The sequence below is a fragment of the Gossypium hirsutum genome, chromosome A03 (genome assembly GCF_007990345.1).
Source record: "Gossypium hirsutum isolate 1008001.06 chromosome A03, Gossypium_hirsutum_v2.1, whole genome shotgun sequence".
In the NCBI taxonomy this organism is placed as follows: domain Eukaryota; kingdom Viridiplantae; phylum Streptophyta; class Magnoliopsida; order Malvales; family Malvaceae; genus Gossypium; species Gossypium hirsutum.
This window is the reverse complement of record NC_053426.1, coordinates 25,629,248-25,650,179: the sequence shown is the minus strand read 5'-3', so window position 1 is coordinate 25,650,179 and position 20,932 is coordinate 25,629,248. Positions and strand designations below refer to the sequence as shown.

The window sequence follows — 20,932 nt, the reverse complement described above, 5'->3', positions numbered from 1 at the left end:
TCGTTAAAGAAAAGTATATGCCGTCTTCTTTGACCGCAAGACCCAAAGGCTAAAAACTCTTCTTTTTCTCTCTGTGGCTTAGCAAATCCCAAAGGAGCTCTGTACTCTCGATCCGATCACCGGAACCGTAATTTTCGTGACCGTCGGCGGCGTATTCATTGGTTAGGTAAGCTTTTGATTCATTTCTCCTCAAGATTTTGTTTTGCTTTTTTTCTAAGTTGTTCGAGAAATCTGAAGCTATTTCTTAATGAAATTAGCGTAGAATTCCTTCAATCCTTGCATTTAAATTTATATTTTTATTTGATCCAAAGACATAATCTCCTTCTCCGTGGATACAACTCAAGTATTGTTCAATTTTCAGTTTTCCTGCTCTTGATTTTAATTTGTTGTGGTTTGTTGTGGTTTGGCATTATTCCACTTCGTTTCCTTGAAAAAATGCTGTTCTTTCTTGTTTGTTTTATAGCGCAAGTAAATAATATAAAAGAAGGATTTGGATATTGGACTATCGAGTTTCCTCACATCATTATGATAATCATGTATGAATATGTGGTTCATGGCCCCGTTGTATTGAGGAAAAAGAAGTTGCAGCTGACCGAAATTGAATTATAAGTTACGATGATGTTAGCAATGTATATAGCACATTTTATAACTATAATGTCATTTTCAATGAATTTGTGTTCTTTTATTTTATTGGATTATTTTTGAATTGATCATCGTTTGTGTCTGCAATGATTTTTCCAGGCATCTATTTGTATTTGTTTTTAGGGGTTAGAGATATGAATTGGGTTCAACGCAAGATCTATCTCTACAATGTCACCTTTGGACTCTACATGTTGGATTGGTGGGAGCGTTACCTTTTCAGTATCCTTTTTTACTTACTTTTTGTCTGAAGATGCCTAATCTGTTTAAGTTCTCATTTAGAATTTTCAGGGTTTGAACACTGTAGTGCTGTTAATATTTTGTTTCGATGACTTTTATCAGTAGTCTTCTTTTACCTAACAAAATGATGAAAATGGAAAATGGTCATTTTGTGGAAGCCTATCCAATGGCAAAATTATGCTAATTTTGTTATTTAAGGAGTTGTTTTCTATTTTCTGGTATTATCTGATTGACTGTGTCATCGATTTTAGTATTTGGTTGGTTGGTTGTCTTATTTTATAATGTTTGATTTTGGAATTTTAATCAGCTTTCGTATCTGTGATTTAAAATAGTCAACGGCTCCTATTAGCTTCTTTGTCACCACACTAGTTTTTAAGTCCAAGTATCACTATAATTCCCAATTGTTAGTTCCTAAACCATGGAAGACACACTGGTTATTGTGTTGGTGTGGTTCGTCTTCTACAACAGCTCGCGATACGTAACGGAGTTTTACAAGAGGTAGATCCTTACTTTGTCCTCTGGTTCCATTTCATTGAAATAATTTTGGTTGGATAGACACAAACTTTCTTGTTTAGGACTTGGTTTATCATCCTAATATAGTTAAATATTGACCCTTTTGTACCTTTGGCTGTCACTGAAGTGTGGATTTTTTTTATTTTTTTGAATATACTGAAATGTGGATTTAAGTTCTTTCTAGGTTTGGGAATTTGGTTCTTGTTTGGATTGTCCTGGCAAATATGACTAAATTTCGTTTTGTTTTAGTCTTGCTATTCTAGAAATCATTTATAAACAAAAGAAGGAAATAGGGGATAAAAAAAGAGTGGTTTTATAAACTTGTTTCATATTGTTGAAGCTGATTGATATGACCTGAAAAATTAGAATTACAAAATCAAGATTGTTGATAAATAATGAGTTGTCACCAAATTTTCTGTTCTTGACTCCCTTTCTAAAAGATTTCATATGTTGCATCCTTGCTGATTGACTTAAATGATTGCAAATGATGTTTTGAAACATACTTTAGGTTGCAAACTGCATCTTGCAAATTTGATGATTGCTTTTTAAGTTAATGATGCTGTGGAAGGTCGGATTTGTGTTGCCAATGTTGTTAATATGGGCTTGCCAAAACTAAACCGTTCTTTTTAATTGGTCCCTGTTGAAAATAAATAAATGACACTTATGCATTTCCCTGATAGCCAGTGCAGCAGGTAATTTTAATGGTAGTTTGGCTTCAACTTGGACCATTGTAGTGGATCCGCTCTTGCGTAATAATTATTTCTTTTCTCTAAATTTCAGGCATCTATCCTAGGGTTGGGAGGTGGCAATGGTGATGGAAGTGTGAAATACTTTTGAATTATTTGGCTGAAAATCTTGCTTATATGTGGATTTTTCATACAACATTTTTAGCATGTCTCACATATATTGTTGGACTATATTCAAAGCTATTCCTTGCAAAAATTTTAAAACATTGGCGCTGTTGTAACTATTGTTGAAACTTTTCTACAATTTTTAAAAATATAACAAGAAGCACTTTTGTTCCTCTTAAGTAGTGTAGCAATATTTTGATGTTGTTCTCTTTCTACAAGGGAATTAATCACTGCATCTTGGTGGTTAAGAGATGAAATGTTTACACATGGCACATGCTATTTGTATTTTTTTTTCTTTGTAAATATGAGTATAGGACTTAAGAAGGGAGTATAATCTTTTATATAAAAGACAATTTTACATATACTACATACTTGCATCAAACTCTGTTAACTCTACCGTTTCAAGTTCTTGTATATTTATGAAATCATATAAAACTTGTAGGTAAAATATAAGATCGTCTTATGCCCTATAATAGAAAAACTATTATAAAATAAAGAGAGATGAAGAGAATAAAGAACAAAGAAAATATGAAAGCAATAGAGAATGTACTTTATTGATAAAAAGGGATGATTACAAAATCTTGGTTAAAGTAAAAGAATACAACTTGTTTTTAGACTCTCCCTGATGGCAACATTACATTACTTTTTTGAGTCAACGCATTCTAATCTTGTGTAGTAGTCTTTCAAATGTTGAAGTTGGCAATACCTTAGTAAAAAGATCTGCTAAATTCTCACTAGAACGAATTTGTTGAACATTTATAGCACATCTTTTCTCAAGATCATAGGTGAAGAATAATTTTGGTGAAATATATTTCGTTCTGTAGTCTTTCAAATGTTGGAGTTGGTAATGCCTTAATAAAAAGATCTATTAAATTCTCACTAGAACAAATTTGTTGAACATTTATATCACCTCTTTTCTCAAGATCATGGGTGAAGAATAATTTTGGTGAAATACGTTTTTGTTCTGTCACATTTGATACAATCATCCTGCAATTGAATTATAAATATTGCATTATCTTTGTATAAGATAGTTGACATCTTTTTCTGTAAAAGCAAATTACATATCGTCTGGATATGTTGGGTTAATAACCTTAGCCAAATACACTCTCAACTAGCCTCATGCATTGCAATTATTTCTGTATAATTTAAAGAAGCAGCAACTAATGTTTGCTTTGTTAAACGTCATGATATGGCAGTATCCTCACATGTAAATAAATATCCTATTTGAGATCAACCTTTATGTGGATCTGATAAGTATCCAGCATCAGCATAGCCAACTAATAGGGATTTTGAATCATTTGAATAAAATAACCCCATATCAATAGTCCATTTGAGATATCTAAATACATGTTTAATTTCATTCCAATGTCTACGTGTTGGAGAAGAAATAAATCTTACTAACAATTTTACAATGAAAGTTACATCAGGTCTTGCGTTGTTTGCAAGATACATCAATGCCCCTATGGCACTAAAATATAGTGTTTCAGGATCAAGAAACTCTTCACCATCCTTGCAAGGACGAAATTGATCTTTATTCACATCTAACGATCGTACAACCATCGGAGTACTTAATGGGTGTGTTTTATCCATGTAAAATTTCTTTAATATCTTTTCTGTATAAGTTGAATAATGAACATGAATTCCATCTTTTAAATGCTTGATCTGTAAGCCAAGATAAAACTTTGTTTTTTCAAGATCTTTCATCTCAAATTCTTTCTTTAAACAATTTATTGTATTTTGGAGCTCTTCAGAAGTTCCAATAATATTTCGATCATCAACATAAACAAAAATTATCACAAAATTTGATCCAAACCTTTTTATAAAGGCACATGAACAAATTGGATCGTTTATGTAACCTTCTTTTAATAAGTAATCACTAAGTACGGTTGTACCACATATGTCCAAATTGTTTTAATCCATATAAACTTTTATTTAATCTGATCAAACAATTTTCTTGAGAAACTCTACATCCTTTTGGGATTTTAAATCCTTTAGGGATTTTCATATAAATTTCACTATCAAGTGTGCCGTACAAATAGGCTGTAACAACATCCACTACATGCATGTCAATTTTTTCGCATACTACTAGACTAATAAGATATCTAAACGTGATTGCATCCACCACAAGAGAATATGTCTCTTCATAATCAATGTCGGGCCTTTCCGAAAATCCTTATGCTACAAGTCGTGCTTTATATCTTACGACTTTATTTTTTTATTTCGTTTTTGCACAAATACCCATTTATATTCTACCGGCTTTACACCTTTAGGTGTTTGGACTATAGGTCCAAAAACCTCACGTTTAGAAAGTGAATTTATTTTTGCTTGAATTGCATCTTTCCATTTTGGTCAATATTTTCTATTTCTACATTCATCAATAGATTTAGGCTCAGGATCATCATTTTCTTTTTCTATTTCAATAGCAACATTATATGCAAAATTATTGTGGACAACTATATTTTTCTGGTTCCATCTTTTCCCCGAAGTAACATAACTTATCGAGATTTCTTCATTATCATCATTTTCAGGTACCTAAATCCCTTCTGGGGTTTTATGATTATGATTAGTTATATCTTTGGCCTCTTTTTAGTAACTTGTCTCATAATATAATCACCTTGAGTATTTGCTCATTTCCTTTTATGAGGATTTTTATCTTTGGCACCAATCGATCTTCCATGCTTCAGGCATGGATTACTTTCTTTTGCATTAACAGTTTTCCATATTGGGATATCAATTTGTATTAGAGCATTTTCAGTTGGTATGTGAGATTTTGTAATTCTCTTTAGGTCAGTAAATGAATCTGGCAGTTGATTGGTGATGTTTTGCAAATGTATGATCCTTTAAACTTCTTGTTCACATTGACTTGTACAATGATCTAATTATGATAATGATGATCCATTCCATCTAATTTCTTTTATCAGTTGTATTTTCTCTTCCCCTAATGTTGGGAATATTGTTTCATTAAAGTGACAATCAACAGATCGGACAGTAAATAAATCTCTAGTTAATGGTTCAACATACTTAATTATAGAAGGAGACTCATAACCAACATATATTCCCAACCTTCTCTGAGGACCCATCTTTTTTCATTATGGTAGAGCAATTAGAACATATATTGCACATCCAAAAATTCTAAGATGGGAAATATTTGGCTCCTGACCAAAAGCCAATTTCAATGGGGATTATTTATTATAACTTGTTGGCCTAATGTGTATCATTGCTACTGCATGCAAAATAGCATATCCCTGAGCTGTAATAAGGAGTTTTGTTCTCAGCAATGGCCTAGCTATTATTTTGAGGCGTTTGATAAACGATTAAGCTAAATTGTTTTGTGTCTGAACATGAGCTACTGGATGTTCAAATTTTACCCCAATTGACATGCAATAATCATTGAAAGCTTGAGATGTAAACTCACCAGCATTATCAAGATGTATAGTTTTTATTACATAATCTGGAAATTGTGCTCTTAATCGAATTATTTGAGTAAATAGTCTCACAACTGCCAGATTGCGAGTCATTAATAAACATACATGTGACCATCTACTAGATGCATCTATCAATACCATAAAACATCTACATGGTCCACATGGTGGATGAATAGGCCCTCATATATCACCTTGAATACGTTCCAGAAATGCGGGAGATTCATTCCCAACTTTAGTTGGTGATGGTCTAATAATTAATTTACCTTTAGAACAAGCATCACAAGAAAAATCTTTGAATTCAAGAATCTTCTAGTTCTTTAATGGGTGTCCAATTGAATTCTCAATTATTTTTCGCATCATAATAGATCCAGGATAGCCTAACCGGTCATGTCAAATAATAAAAGTATATGGTTCTACAAACTTCTAGTTTGTAGTAACATGTGTCTCAATTGCCCTAATATGTATATAATATAAACCTGATGAAAAAGTAAGTAGTCTTTCCAAAACATTTCTTTCCACATTCAACATTTGTAATATATAAATGTTCAATATTTTTCTCATTCATAGTCTTAGTATGATATCCATTAATACGAATATCTTTAAAACTCAATAAATTTCTTTAAGACTTAGTGGAAAATAAAGCATCATCAATGACAAATTTTGTACCTTTAGGTAATAATATAATTGCTCTTCCGGAGCCTTCAATAAATTTTAAACTACCCGGGATTGTATTAATATAAGCATCACTTATTGTTAAATGAGAAAAATATTTTTCTCTTTGAGTATCGTATGTGTTGTAGCACTATCAGTAGGACATATGTCTCTATTGATTTTGGATCCAACAAAATTTTGTTAATCATTCATATTTTTCATAAAAAAAATAAATATAATATTAGAAACGTTTCAAATATTTATTGAATATGTATAACTTGCAAAATAAATAAATAAACATATTTTTTAATCAAGAAAATAAACATATTTAAAATAACATAAATATGCCAAAAAAACACCAACTTATTCTATATGCAAGAAAACAAAACAGACTTAAAAACAACATAAAATGCTAAAATACTGCCAACTTTTCTAATGATTCTCAAAGAAATCTGTCATATCAAGGTGAGTTATGTCATTAAAGTCATGAATTACATCATCTTCCTTTTTTGCCTCCATTTTATCATTTTTGGATATAAAATTTATCATAATATTATTTTTCTTCCCTTTTAATAGATGTTTGATAAAGTTTCACTAAATGTTCAGTCGTACGACAGGTATGTGCATAATATTATTTTTATTCCCTTTAATAGATACTTAAAAAAGTTTCACTAAATGTTCAAGCATATGATAGGTACGTGCCCAATGTCCCCTCATACCACATCGGTAACATTAATTCTCAATAAAATTTGAAGGATTATTTTGACTACATTTTTCTTGTCTTTCATTGCTATTCTTTTTTTGATGGTTAGAAATTTTACTATTATGAACACCATGATAGCGGTTACTAGTAGTCCACGACCACATCCCCAACTACGTCCACGATCACGACCACGATCACGACCTTTATATTTTTCATTTCCATATTTATTGTGTACTGTAGCATTCACTTCAGGGAGTGGTGCAGTACCAATGGGACGAATTCCATGGTTTTTCATCAACAACTCATTATTTTGTTCAGCCACTAAAATGCATGAAATCAATTTAGATTATTTTTTAAACCTTTTTCATGATATTACTGCTACATGAGCACATTAGTGGCATGAAATGTTAAAAAGGTTTTCTCTAACAAGTCCTTACCAGTTATGTTCTCTCCACATAGTTTCAATTGAGAACTAATTTTGAAAAGTTCTGAATTGTATTAATCCTCGTAAACCTTATTTTTCCCCCGATCAAGACTAGAATCACGTTTTTCTTGATCTATAATGTCAAATTCAACTTGTTCAATACATACATTGCTCATATTGACCCATAACACATACTTTGGTAAATTACCTTTTTACCCCTAACTTTTCACTATTTACACTTTAGTCCCTAGGCTCGTAAATGAAATGCATGCATTTTCTTGGTTACCCAAGCCTAGCCGATTCATATTCTAACTCATATCAGCCCACATTTTCCTTTATTTCACATTTCTGCTACTCATTTTTACACCTTTTACAAACAAGTCCTTTTTAGGTGTTTTCACTAAAAATAACTTAGTAAAAAATGTTTATCATACATCAAACATTCATATTCTTCCATTAAACATCAAAATATAACCATTTCACACATGGGTTAAATGCTCAAAATAATGGTAGAAATAGCTAGATCGGTTGATGACAACTTCAAAAATGTAAAGAACATTAAAAACGAGACTAGGATGCAGTTACTTTTGAGCTTGAAAGATGAACAAACCCTAGCTATGGTGACCCTTGGAATTTTGGCACAAGCAAGAAGAAGATGGATAAATTTTTCTTTCTTTTTTCCTTTTTTATTCTTTTATTTACCAAATGACCAAAATGCCCTTAAAGCCTCTCTTTCAAACTTTCCTATTCATGCCCATTTTTGTCCAAAATTATGAAACTTTGTCAAATTGTTATTTAAGGACTTCTAATTAATAATCCAATGCAATTTCATGCTTGAAGCTTCTATAACACAAGTTTTACAACTTATTCAATTTAGTCCCTAAAGTTAAATTGGACACTTTAGGCATAGAATTTCTTCATGAAAGTTTCACACAAACATGCAATCATATCATGGATTATCAAATAATCATAAAATAATTATTTCTATTTCAGATTTGTGGTCTCAAAACCACTGTTCCGACTAGTCCATAATTCAGGATGTTACAGGCATGTCCCCAAATCCACACGGACATGTGACCCTTGTTTAGTGAAGATTTTTCTAAGTGTTGTAAAATTTTCTAAAGTTCTCGGTTTAGTCCCGAATCACTTCCAAAGTATGTTTTGGGCCTCATAAGCTCATATCAGGGACTTTATGATTAAATGTAAAAAGTTTAAATTTGGACGAAAATTGACGGCTCGGAAATGTATGTTTGCTTGTTTGATTGTGTTTAAGTCTGATAATGCCTCGTGCCCTGTTCCGGCGTTAAAGAAGAGTAAAGGGATGCTACATGCAAAATGTGTGTCCTAAAAGCTAGAGGTGTCTAATTGCTATGAAATTTTAAATTAGAGGTCCTTAAATAGTAATTAGACCTTTTTTGTAACACCCCGTACCCGAGACCATTTCCGGAGTCGAACACGAGGTGCTAACAGACATAATACATTTATTTTCACAGTCCATTTGAAAATTTTCCAGACAAGCTGGTTACTGCGTCACTGTCGCCTTAAAAATCATATCTTGAGTTTCAAAACTTGAAAACAAGTTTCGTAAATTTTTCCTGAAACTAGACTCATATGTTCATCTACAAATTTTTTTCCAGAATTTTTGATAGAGCCAATTAGTACAGTTTATTAGTTAAAGTCCCCCCTGTTTCAGGGTTCGACTACACTAACCTTTGTGCATTACGACTTGGATATCTCCCTGTACAGGGCTTCAATACTGATGGCGTTTGTTTCTAATGAAACTAGACTCAACAAGGAATCTATACATGTAGGGCATGACTTCTAATTATCTCTGGTTAATTTATAATGAATTTCCAAAGTCGGAACAGGGAATCCAGAAACCGTTCTGGCCCTGTTTCACGAAAACTTTAACATCTCATAATATACTATTTATATGACCGTTCCGTTACTTTCCTATGAAAATAGATTCATCAAGGTTCGATTGCATAATTTATTCACTATTTAATTCCATTCCTACTATTTTTAGTGATTTTTCACATCCACATCACTGCTGCTGCCAGCATCAGCCTTTAGGGTAAACTTTACCTATTACATAGTTTCCATGATTCAACTAGCCCTTTAGCATATATAGCACAAAATATGATCATGATTAACCATTCCAATGGCTAATCGTTCCCAAACATTTCCATACCTCTTAATGAACATCATACAAGACGATTATAATATTAAGCTCAAAGTGTATATAAGCCATTTTCGCATGGTTATCCAAATTTATACAAAACCAAAGGGTCCATGACCAACAACAAAAAGGGTAGTCCTATACATGCCATTTCAAGGTTCAACCAAAAGTGTACCAAAAAGGGGCTTTGATAGTGTGGGAGACTTCGACTTCAATAATCCCGAGTCCGATAGCTGACGAACCCAAAATCTATAAAACAGAGAATCAAAGAAACGAAGTAAGCATTTAATGCTTAGTAAGTTTGAGCCATGAAATTAGACACAACCAAAGTGTAGCAATCATATGGCTAAACGGATAATCTCATATGCACAAATTCTCAATATCATACTTACTTCACATTACCAACCCTTATATTCATACACAAAAGATCAACTTAGCCAAGGCCGGAAGCTCATTAATTTACTGAGCGAATATTATTTAAACGGAATCACCACCCTAATGCATATACGAAACGTACCTCATCGTTGGGTTTTACGAGCGTATCAATTTAAATTATTACAGCAAGATCACTCGTTCCCAAACCAAGTACCTTCGGAGTTTAGCCGGATATAGCCACTAGCTCAAATGCCTTCGGGACTTAGCCCGGTTATAGTAACTTGCACAAATGCCTTCGGGACTTAGCCCGGTATAATAACTCGCACAAATGCCTTCGGGACTTAGCCCGGATATAGTAGCTCGCACGAATGCCTTCGGGACTTAGCCCGGAATTAGCCACTAGCTCAAATGCTCTCGGGACTTAGCCCGGTTATCATCCGAACATTCATGCACATATCAATAAATCATGACACATCTAATTTCATTTTCTTAATTAGAGTTCAAACACAAGTCACGTATTAAGCATTCCCATTTCGGCTCACTAGCCACATACAAACAGCATGGTTTAGTTTGCTTTATAAAACGATCTCTATACACATACATTATGACTTAATCAAATCATAAACTAAGTCTCATTGCTCGAAAACTTACCTTGGATGTGGTCGAACGTTTTCGGCGGCTATTCGATAACTTTTTCCTTTCCCTTATCCAACTGTGGTCCTCTAAGCTCTTGAGCTAATTCAAACAAATTTTAACTTATTAAAGTCTCATTATGCTAGCTTATGGCCGAATATGACAAGGAGCTTGATAGGTCATATGGCCACCTTTTAGCTCAAATACACAATGGTCATGCGCATTTTTAATCACATTAAGCAATTTAACACAATTCATTTGAACATCAAAAGAGAACCTCAAGGTACTTAGCCCATATATACATTAGGCATTAAAGTCACATATATATATGGAAATCATGAATCAAACTCAACATTTTAGCCCACACTCTCTTTTAGCCGATTATCTAAGCCAAGATAAAAGCATCAATATGCTTTTCTCTAACCGAACACATGCAACACCAACCTATCTCATGTGGCCGAATATACATGTCTAGGTTGAGGCCGAGTATATGCTTAATACTTCCTACAAATATGGTTACTTGTATTGACTACATACCATTTTGTTTCAAATTCAAAACTCGGCTAATACACATATACACACTAGTAAATCAAACACTAACATTTGCACTTCACCTTACTACCATTTCTCATCTAAATAACGTGAACAACAACCACATTTCTCTTCTACTTCCTACCATGGCCGAATGCATCACAACACCATACCATTTCAATTTTGGTCATGGTTAAACAAAGAACTTAATGTCTCACTCAAAAATGCTAAAAAAAAGATTCAAGAGTCATCAATCCACCATCACATGCATCATTACAAAGCTTCACTTTTAGCATGGAAATGACATCAACACCAATCCACCTTAGCCGAATATCATCTCCATGACATAGCAAAGATTTGAACCATGGGCTAGTTAGAACTCAAGCTAACAACTAAAAACATGCATGAGTCTCATGGCACAACATCAAACATACCTTATCCTAGACACAAGTATGGCCGAACCTCCTCCTAATCCTCTTCCAAGCCAAACATGAAGCAAGAGCTCCTTCCTTCTTCCTTAGAACTTTTGGCCAAAAGAAATGAAAAATGATGGACACTTTTTTTTTGTTTTCATCATATTCCCTTTCATTATTTTATTACCATGCTCCTTATTTTATTTTTCCTAACATACATCACTAACATAACATGTTTGTGACATGTTTCCACCCATAGCATGGCCGGCCACTATGCTTTAATTTGGCTAATTTGACATGCAAGGACAAGCACTTTCCCACATATATTAATAGGCCTCTTTAACACTTGCCTAGCATATTTCTAAATTGTCTCACATAAGTCCCTACTAATAAATTTCACATACACTGACCAAATTAAAGTATGGAACTATCACACAAGCATTTACGCACATCATAAACACAAAATATAACCTTTAATTATTTATAAGACTCGATTTCGTGGTCTCGAAACCACTTTCCGACTAGGGTCAATTTAGGGCTGTCACAACTCTCCCCCACTTAAAAAATTTTCATCCCCGAAAATCTTACCGGTAAATAGGTTTGGGTATCGTTCTTTCATGGCATTCTCGGTTTCCCAAGTAGCTTCTTCGATCCCGTGTTTGAGCCATAACACTTTCACTAATGGAACCCTTTTGTTTCGTAACTCTTTCACTTCACGAGCCAGGATACGAATCGGTTCTTCTTCATAACTCATATCAGGTTGAATTTCAACCTCTGATGGATTAATTATGTACGATGGATCAGATCTATAACGTTGAAGCATCGAAACATGAAAGACGTCGTGAATCTTTTCAAGTTCAGGGGACAAAATCAATCTATACGCAACTGGACCAACTCGTTAGGATATTTCATACGGCCCAATGAATCTCGAACTCAATTTGCCCTTACGGCCAAATCTGAGTATCTTTTTCCAAGGTGAAACCTTAAGAAACACTTTGTCTCCCACCTGATACTCAATGTCTTTTCGTTTCAAATCCGCGTACGACTTCTGGCGATCTGTGGCTGCCTTCAGACTTTCACGGATTACTTTTACCTTCCGTTCAGCATCTTTAATCAAATCAACTCCAAAAATTTTACTTTCACCGAGCTCGGTCCAAAACAATGGTGTACGGCATTTACGCCCGTACAAAGCCTCGTAAGGTGCCATCTTAATACTTGATTGAAAACTATTGTTGTAAGCGAATTCAATCAAAGGTAAATACTGCTCCCATGAGCCACTAAACTCGAGGATGCAACATCTCAACATATCCTCAAGTATCTGAATTATCCGCTCGGATTGACCATCGGTTTGTGGATGAAAAGCGGTGCTAAAATGCAGCTTGGTACCCAAAGCTTCTTGCAATTTCTTCCAAAATCGCGAGGTGAATCTCGGATCTCTATCCGACACAATAGAAATCGGTACCCCGTGTAATCTCACAATCTGAGAAACATACAATTCAGCTAGTTTATCCAATGAAAAATCCCTACGTACGGGGATAAAATGAGCCAACTTAGTCAGTCTATCAACAACAACCCAAATCGCATCTTTCTTACTTGTCGACAATGGCAACCCAGACACAAAATCCATCGTGATTCTATCCCATTTCCATTCAGGTATCATGATCAGCTGAAGTAAACCCGTAGGCACTTGATGTTCCGCCTTCACTTGCTGACATATTAAACACTTCGAGACAAAATTGGAAATGTCTCGTTTCATGCCATGCCACCAAAACTGACGTCTCAGATCGTTGTACATTTTCGTACTCCCCGGGTGAATTGACATTCGACTACAATGAGCTTCGTTCAGAATCATCGAAATGAGTTCTGAATTTCTTGGAACACACAACCAACTTCTGAACCTCAAACAATCGTCATCATCAATTTGAAACTCTGATTCCATATTCGGAACACATTCAGCCCGTTTTGCAACCAATTCATCATCGACTTTCTGAGCTTCACGAATTTGATGAATCAACAATGGTTTGGCCTTTAATTCCGCCACTAACACATTGTCGGATAGAACAGACAAGTGTACATTCATCGCTCGTAAAGCAAACAGTGATTTACGGCTTAAGGCATCCGCAACCACATTAGCCTTTCCCGGGTGATAGTCAATGACAAGCTCATAATCTTTTAACAACTCGAGCCAACGTCTTTGTCGTAGATTTAAGTCTCTTTGAGTCATCAAATATTTGAGACTTTTGTGATCCGAAAATACATGGCACTTCTCACCAAATAAGTAATGTCGCCATATTTTCAAGGCGAACACAATGGCAGCTAGTTCAAGATCATGGGTCAGATAATTTTTCTCATGTGGCTTTAATTGTCTCAACGCATAGGCCACAACTCAACCTTCTTGCATCAATACGCAACCCAACCCAAGTAGGGATGCATCACTATAAATGACGAACTCCTTGCCTGATTCGGGCTGCACTAGAATTGGAGCTTCAGTCAAATAAGTTTTCAGTTGATCAAAACTTTTCTGACATTTTTCCATCCATTCGAACTTAACATCTTTCTGAAGTAGTTTCGTCATCAGTGTGGCTATCATCGAGAAACCTTTTACAAACCGTCGGTAGTAACCGGCAAGTCCCAAAAAGCTCCGAACCTCAGTAATATTTCTCGGAGGCTTCCAGTTAAGTATGGCTGAAATTTTGCTCGGATCAACTCGAATACCCGATGCGGATACCACATGACCCAAGAAGCTAACCTCTCTTAACCAGAACTCACACTTACTGAACTTAGCATATAACTGCTTATCCCGTAAAATTCGCAACACTAATCTCAGGTGCTCAGCATGTTCAGTCTCATCTCTTGAATAGACCAAGATGTCATCAATGAACACAACTACGAACCGGTCCAAATACTGTCTGAAGATCCGATTCATCAAATCCATAAATACCGCAGGGGCATTAGTGAGCCCAAACGGCATCACTAAGAACTCGTAGTGACCGTATCTCATTTTGAAAGCAGTTTTGGGTATATCCGAATCTCGAATTCGCAACTGGTAATAACCCGATCTCAAATCTATCTTTGAAAACACTGAGGCTCCCTTTAGTTGATCAAACAAATCGTCAATACGCGGTAACGGATATTTATTCTTTATTGTCACTCTATTCTGCTGACGATAGTCGATGCACAACCTCATGGTTCCGTCCTTCTTTTTCACAAACAATACTGGTGCACCCCAAGGAGAGAAACTTGGTCGAGCGAAACCTCTATCAATCAATTCTTGCAACTGAGCTTTCAACTCTTTTAACTCGGTTGGTGCCATACGATACGGAGCTATCGAAATCGGCGTAGTCCCAGGTACAAGCTCAATACCAAACTCTACCTCCCGAACAGGTGGTAAACCCGGTAATTCCTCGGGAAAAACATCCGGGTATTCACAAACCACCGGCACAGATTCGGGTTTCTTTTCTAACTCTTTGTCATCAAGTACATACGCAAGGTATACTTCGCACCCCTTTCTTACATATTTCTGGGCCAACGTTGATGATATTACAGCTGGTAACCCCTTTAAGTCCGTAGACTCCACTCGGATTATCTCGTATTTACGCACCTCAATTCAATAGTCTTGCTTTTGCAATTCACAACCGCATCATGCACGGTCAACCAATCTAAACCGAGGATAACATCAAATTCATCAAACGGCAAAAGCATCAAGTCCGCCGGAAAACAGGAACCTCGACTTACTAGGGGACATTTCTTACACACTTTGTCGACAAGCACGTAGCGACCCAAGGGATTTGACACCCGAATTATGAACTCAGTAGACTCAATAGGTAAAGTCTTTCTGGATGCTAAGGTTTCACATATATAAGAATGAGTAGAACCGGGGTCAATCAAAGCAATCACATTAGAATCAAATAGAGTAAAAGTGCCGGTAATAACGTCTGGCGAGGAAGCATCCTCGCGTGCGCGTATAGCATAAGCTCTAGTAGGAGCACGAGCCTCAGATCTGGTCGTTGCATCTCTAGATCCTCTCTGGCCACCACTAGCATTGCCCGTATTTCTAGATGGTCTACCTTGAGCAGTGGTAGCACCCGGTTTCCCACTCTGATTTACATTCTGTTCAGACAACCTCGGGCAATCTTTAATAAAATGGTCAACTGACCCGCACTTGTAACAGGAGCGGTCATGGAATCTACAACTCCCCGAATGCCATTTACCATAATACTGGCACTCCGCTCTGTCTCGACGATCAGTTCCAACACTGGCGACCGAAGTGACTCGTGCACTCATAGGGGGTCGATCGCAATCTCGTCTAGAAAAGCCCGAAGCGTTTCTAGATCGGCCTAAATCATCTCTAAATTTCTTTGATGACTGTTGAAAGGGCCTCCCCGAAGACCTCTTACGAAACTCCTTTGCTCCCATATCAGCTTTTCTTTTCTCCATACTGAGCTCCTCAACTTTGCAAGCTCGCTCGACGAGTACCACAAATTCTCGGATTTCTAAAATGCCAACGCACAGCTTTATATCATCATTCAGTCCATCCTCGAAACGTTTACACATCACGGCCTCTGAAGAAATGCATTCTCGCGCGTATCGGCTAAGCCTCACAAATTTTCGTTCATAGTCGGTAACCGACATGGAACCTTGTTTGAGTTCAAGAAATTCCTTTCGTTTTTGGTCGATGAATCTCTGACTGATATACTTCTTTCGAAACTCGGTTTGGAAGAACTCCCAAGTTACTTGCTCTCTGGGCACAACAGAAGTCAACGTATTCCACCAATAGTAGGCAGAATCACGTAGCAAGGAGATAGTACACTTTAGGCACTCATCGGGTGTGCAAGATAGCTCATCGAGTACCCGAATAGTGTTGTCCAACCAAAATTTAGCTTGCTCGGCATCATCGCTATCCGTAGCCTTAAATTCAGTAGCCCCGTGTTTTCGAATTCTGTCAACTGGGGGCTTATTTGACCTTATTTGGTCAGTTACCGGAGGTATTGTAGGTGCGGGGGTGGCATTAGTCGGGAATGGAGGTTGTGGAACAGCCGTATTAGTTCGAATGTATTGGTTGAACCAATCATTCATCACGCTATAGAAAGCTTGTCTAGCTTCATCATTCGGATTACTAGCAATAGGTTGAGAGTCCGCTGGAGCTGTCCCTTGTGCGGGAGCAGGCGCTACACTCTCAAGATCATCAGCTCCGGTCGGTCGGGATCGGGATCCATTACTATAAATACACACATTTGCAAATGTCAGAAATCACCACACTATCAAATAATCACATAATGGCATGTATAGCTAGACCCAAACGTAGTACGGTAGTCCTAGAATCGACTAAACCGTAGCTCTGGTACCAATTTAATTGTAACACCCCGTACTCGAGACCGTTTCCGGAGACGAACACGAGGTGCTAACAGACATAATACATTTATTTTCACAGTCCATTTGAAAATTTTCCAGACAAGCTAGTTACTGCATCAATGTCGCCTTAAAAATCATATCTTTAGTTTCAAAACTCGAAAACAAGTTTCGTAAATTTTTCCTGAAACTAGACTCATATGTTCATCTACAAATTTTTTTCCAGAATTTTTAGTCGAGCCAATTAGTACATTTTATTAGTTAAAGTCCCCCCTGTTTTAGGGTTTGACTACACTGACCTTTGCGCATTACGACTTGGATATCTCCCTGTACAGGGCTTCAATACTGATGCCGTTTATTTCTAATGAAACTAGACTCAACAAGGAATATATACATGTAAAAAATGACTTCTAATTATCTCTGGTTAATTTATAATGAATTTCCAAAGTCGGAACAGGGAATCCAGAAACCGTTCTGGCCCTATTTCACGAAAACTTTAACATCTCATAATATACTGTTCATATGACTGTTCTGTTACTTTCCTATGAAAATAGATTCATCAAGGTTCAATTACATAATTTATTAACTATTTAATTCCATTCCTACTATTTTTAGTGATTTTTCACATCCACATCACTGCTGCTGCCAGCATCAGCCTTTAGGGTAAACTTTACCTATTACATAGTTTCCATGATTCAACTAGCCCTTTAGCATATATAGCACAAAATATGATCATGATTAACCATTCCAATGGCTAATCATTCCCAAACATTTCCATACCTCTTAATGAACATCATACAAGACGATTATAATATTAAGCTCAAAGTGTATATAAGCCATTTTCGCATGGCTATCCAAATTTATACAAAACCAAAGGGTCCATGACCAACAACAAAAAGGGTAGTCCTATACATGCCATTTCAAGGTTCAACCAAAAGTGTACCAAAAAGGGGCTTTGATAGTGTGGGAGACTTCGACTTCAATAATCCCGAGTCCGATAGCTGACGAACCCAAAATCTATAAAACAGAGAATCAAAGAAACGGAGTAAGCATTTAATGCTTAGTAAGTTTGAGCCATGAAATTAGACACAACCAAAGTGTAGCAATCATATGGCTAAACGGATAATCTCATATGCACAAATTCTCAATATCATACTTATTTCACATTACCAACCCTTATATTCATACACAAAAGATCAACTTAGCCAAGGCCGGAAGCTCATTAATTTACTGAGCGAATATTATTTAAACGGAATCACCACCCTAATGCATATACGAAACGTACCTCATCGTTGGGTTTTACGAGCGTATCAATTTAAATTATTACAGCAAGATCACTCGTTCCCAAACCAAGTACCTTCGGAGTTTAGCCGGATATAGCCACTAGCTCAAATGCCTTCGGGACTTAGCCCGATTATAGTAACTTGCACAAATGCCTTCGGGACTTAGCCCGGTATAATAACTCGCACAAATGCCTTCGGGACTTAGCCCGAATATAGTAGCTCGCACGAATGCCTTCGGGACTTAGCCCAGAATTAGCCACTAGCTCAAATGCTCTCGGGACTTAGCCCGGTTATCATCCGAACATTCATGCACATATCAATAAATCATGACACATCTAATTTCATTTTCTTAATTAGAGTTCAAACACAAGTCACGTATTAAGCATTCCCATTTCGGCTCACTAGCCACATACAAACAGCATGGTTTAGTTTGCTTTATAACACGATCTTTATGCACATACATTATGACTTAATCAAATCATAAACTAAGTCTCATTGCTCGAAAACTTACCTCGGATGTGGTCGAACGTTTTCGGCGGCTATTCGATAACTTTTTCCTTTCCCTTATCCAACTGTGGTCCTCTAAGCTCTTGAGCTAATTCAAACAAATTTTAACTTATTAAAGTCTCATTATGCTAGCTTATGGCCGAATATGACAAGGAGCTTGATAGGTCATATGGCCACCTTTTAGCTCAAATACACAATGGTCATGCGCATTTTTAATCACATTAAGCAATTTAACACAATTCATTTGAACATCAAAAGAGAACCTCAAGGTACTTAGCCCATATATACATTAGGCATTAAAGTCACATATATATATGGAAATCATGAATCAAACTCAACATTTTAGCCCACACTCTCTTTTAGCCGATTATCTAAGCCAAGATAAAAGCATCAATATGCTTTTCTCTAACCGAACACATGCAACACCAACCTATCTCATGTGGCCGAATATACATGTCTAGGTTGAGGCCGAGTATATGCTTAATACTTCCTACAAATATGGTTACTTGTATTGACTACATACCATTTTGTTTCAAATTCAAAACTCGGCTAATACACATATACACACTAGTAAATCAAACACTAACATTTGCACTTCACCTTACTACCATTTCTCATCTAAATAACGTGAACAACAACCACATTTCTCTTCTACTTCCTACCATGGCCGAATGCATCACAACACCATACCATTTCAATTTTGGTTATGGTTAAACAAAGAACTTAATGTCTCACTCAAAAATGCTAAAAAGAAGATTCAAGAGTCATCAATCCACCATCACATGCATCATTACAAAGCTTCACTTTTAGCATGGAAATGACATCAACACCAATCCACCTTAGCCGAATATCATCTCCATGACATAGCAAAGATTTGAACCATGGGCTAGTTAGAACTCAAGCTAACAACTAAAAACATGCATGAGTCTCATGGCACAACATCAAACATACCTTATCCTAGACACAAGTATGGCCGAACCTCCTTCTAATCCTCTTCCAAGCCAAACATGAAGCAAGAGCTCCTTCCTTCTTCCTTAGAACTTTCGGCCAAAAGAAATGAAAAAGGATGGACACTTTTTTTCTTTGTTTTCATCATATTCCCTTTCATTATTTTATTACCATGCTCCTTATTTTATTTTTCCTAACATACATCACTAACATAACATGTTTGTGACATGTTTCCACCCATAGCATGGCTGGCCACTATGCTTTAATTTGGCTAATTTAACATGCAAGGACAAGCACTTTCCCACATATATTAATAGGCCTCTTTAACACTTGCCTAGCATATTTCTAAATTGTCTCACATAAGTCCCTACTAATAAATTTCACATACACTGACCAAATTAAAGTATGGAACTATCACACAAGCATTTACGCACATCATAAACACAGAATATAACCTTTAATTATTTATAAGACTTAGTTTCGTGGTCCCGAAACCACTTTCCGACTAGGGTCAATTTAGGGCTGTCACATTTTTACTTTAAGTTGGACAAAAATGGACATGGTAGTGTGAAATTTCAAAGTTTGTCATTAAGGGCATTTTGTTCATTTGGCAAATAAAGACAAAATTTAACAAATAAAAATGTCATCTTCTGAATTCATCCTTCAATGGCCAAAAATCACAAGAGAAGACATAGTTAGGGTTTGCAAAGATTTCAAGCTCGATTATCAAGAAAAATGAGGTTCGGACCTAGATCGGGGGAAAAACAAAGTGTTTGACAATTAGGTCCAAGTCTACTAATTTTTGTACCGAGGTAAGTTCGTATGTAATTAATGCAATGTTATATTTATGTTTTAAATGCTTTAATATTGCATGAATTGTGTGATTGACTCTTTGGACGTATTCGACAAAGTTTCGACAAGCAAAAAATCACGGTTGAACCTTAGGAATAGCATAGGATAAGAGTGACATGTCACTAGGAATCCCATGTGTATATGTGTTTATGTGATCCGGGTGCTAGTCTTGTACGTCCTACCAATGGATGGGTATTCCAGCATATGTTGCGGTTACCTATCAGCTTGTGTAAGTAGCACTGTGTAGTTATGTCCTAACTGATAGCTTGTGTGAGCAGGCCCGTGAATAGCTCAAGTGTAACGCCCCCACGCCCGAGACCATCGCCGGAGTCGAGTATGAGGTGTTACTAAGCTTAGTTTAACATTTTTAGAACTTTGGATTATTGTTTCTACATTCACAGCTTTTAAGCTACTTC

The 20,932-nt window shown here is 36.1% G+C and overlaps 1 long non-coding RNA gene across 1 annotated transcript; it reads left to right on the top strand.

Moving 5' to 3' along the window:
- The first annotated feature begins 15 nt into the window (after positions 1-15).
- Positions 16-2,422, top strand: LOC107887055 (uncharacterized). The gene is made up of 4 exons (XR_001680980.2): positions 16-166; positions 742-861; positions 1,305-1,377; positions 2,173-2,422. It is a non-coding gene; the product is annotated as an uncharacterized lncRNA (long non-coding RNA).
- The last annotated feature ends 18,510 nt before the right edge of the window (positions 2,423-20,932 follow it).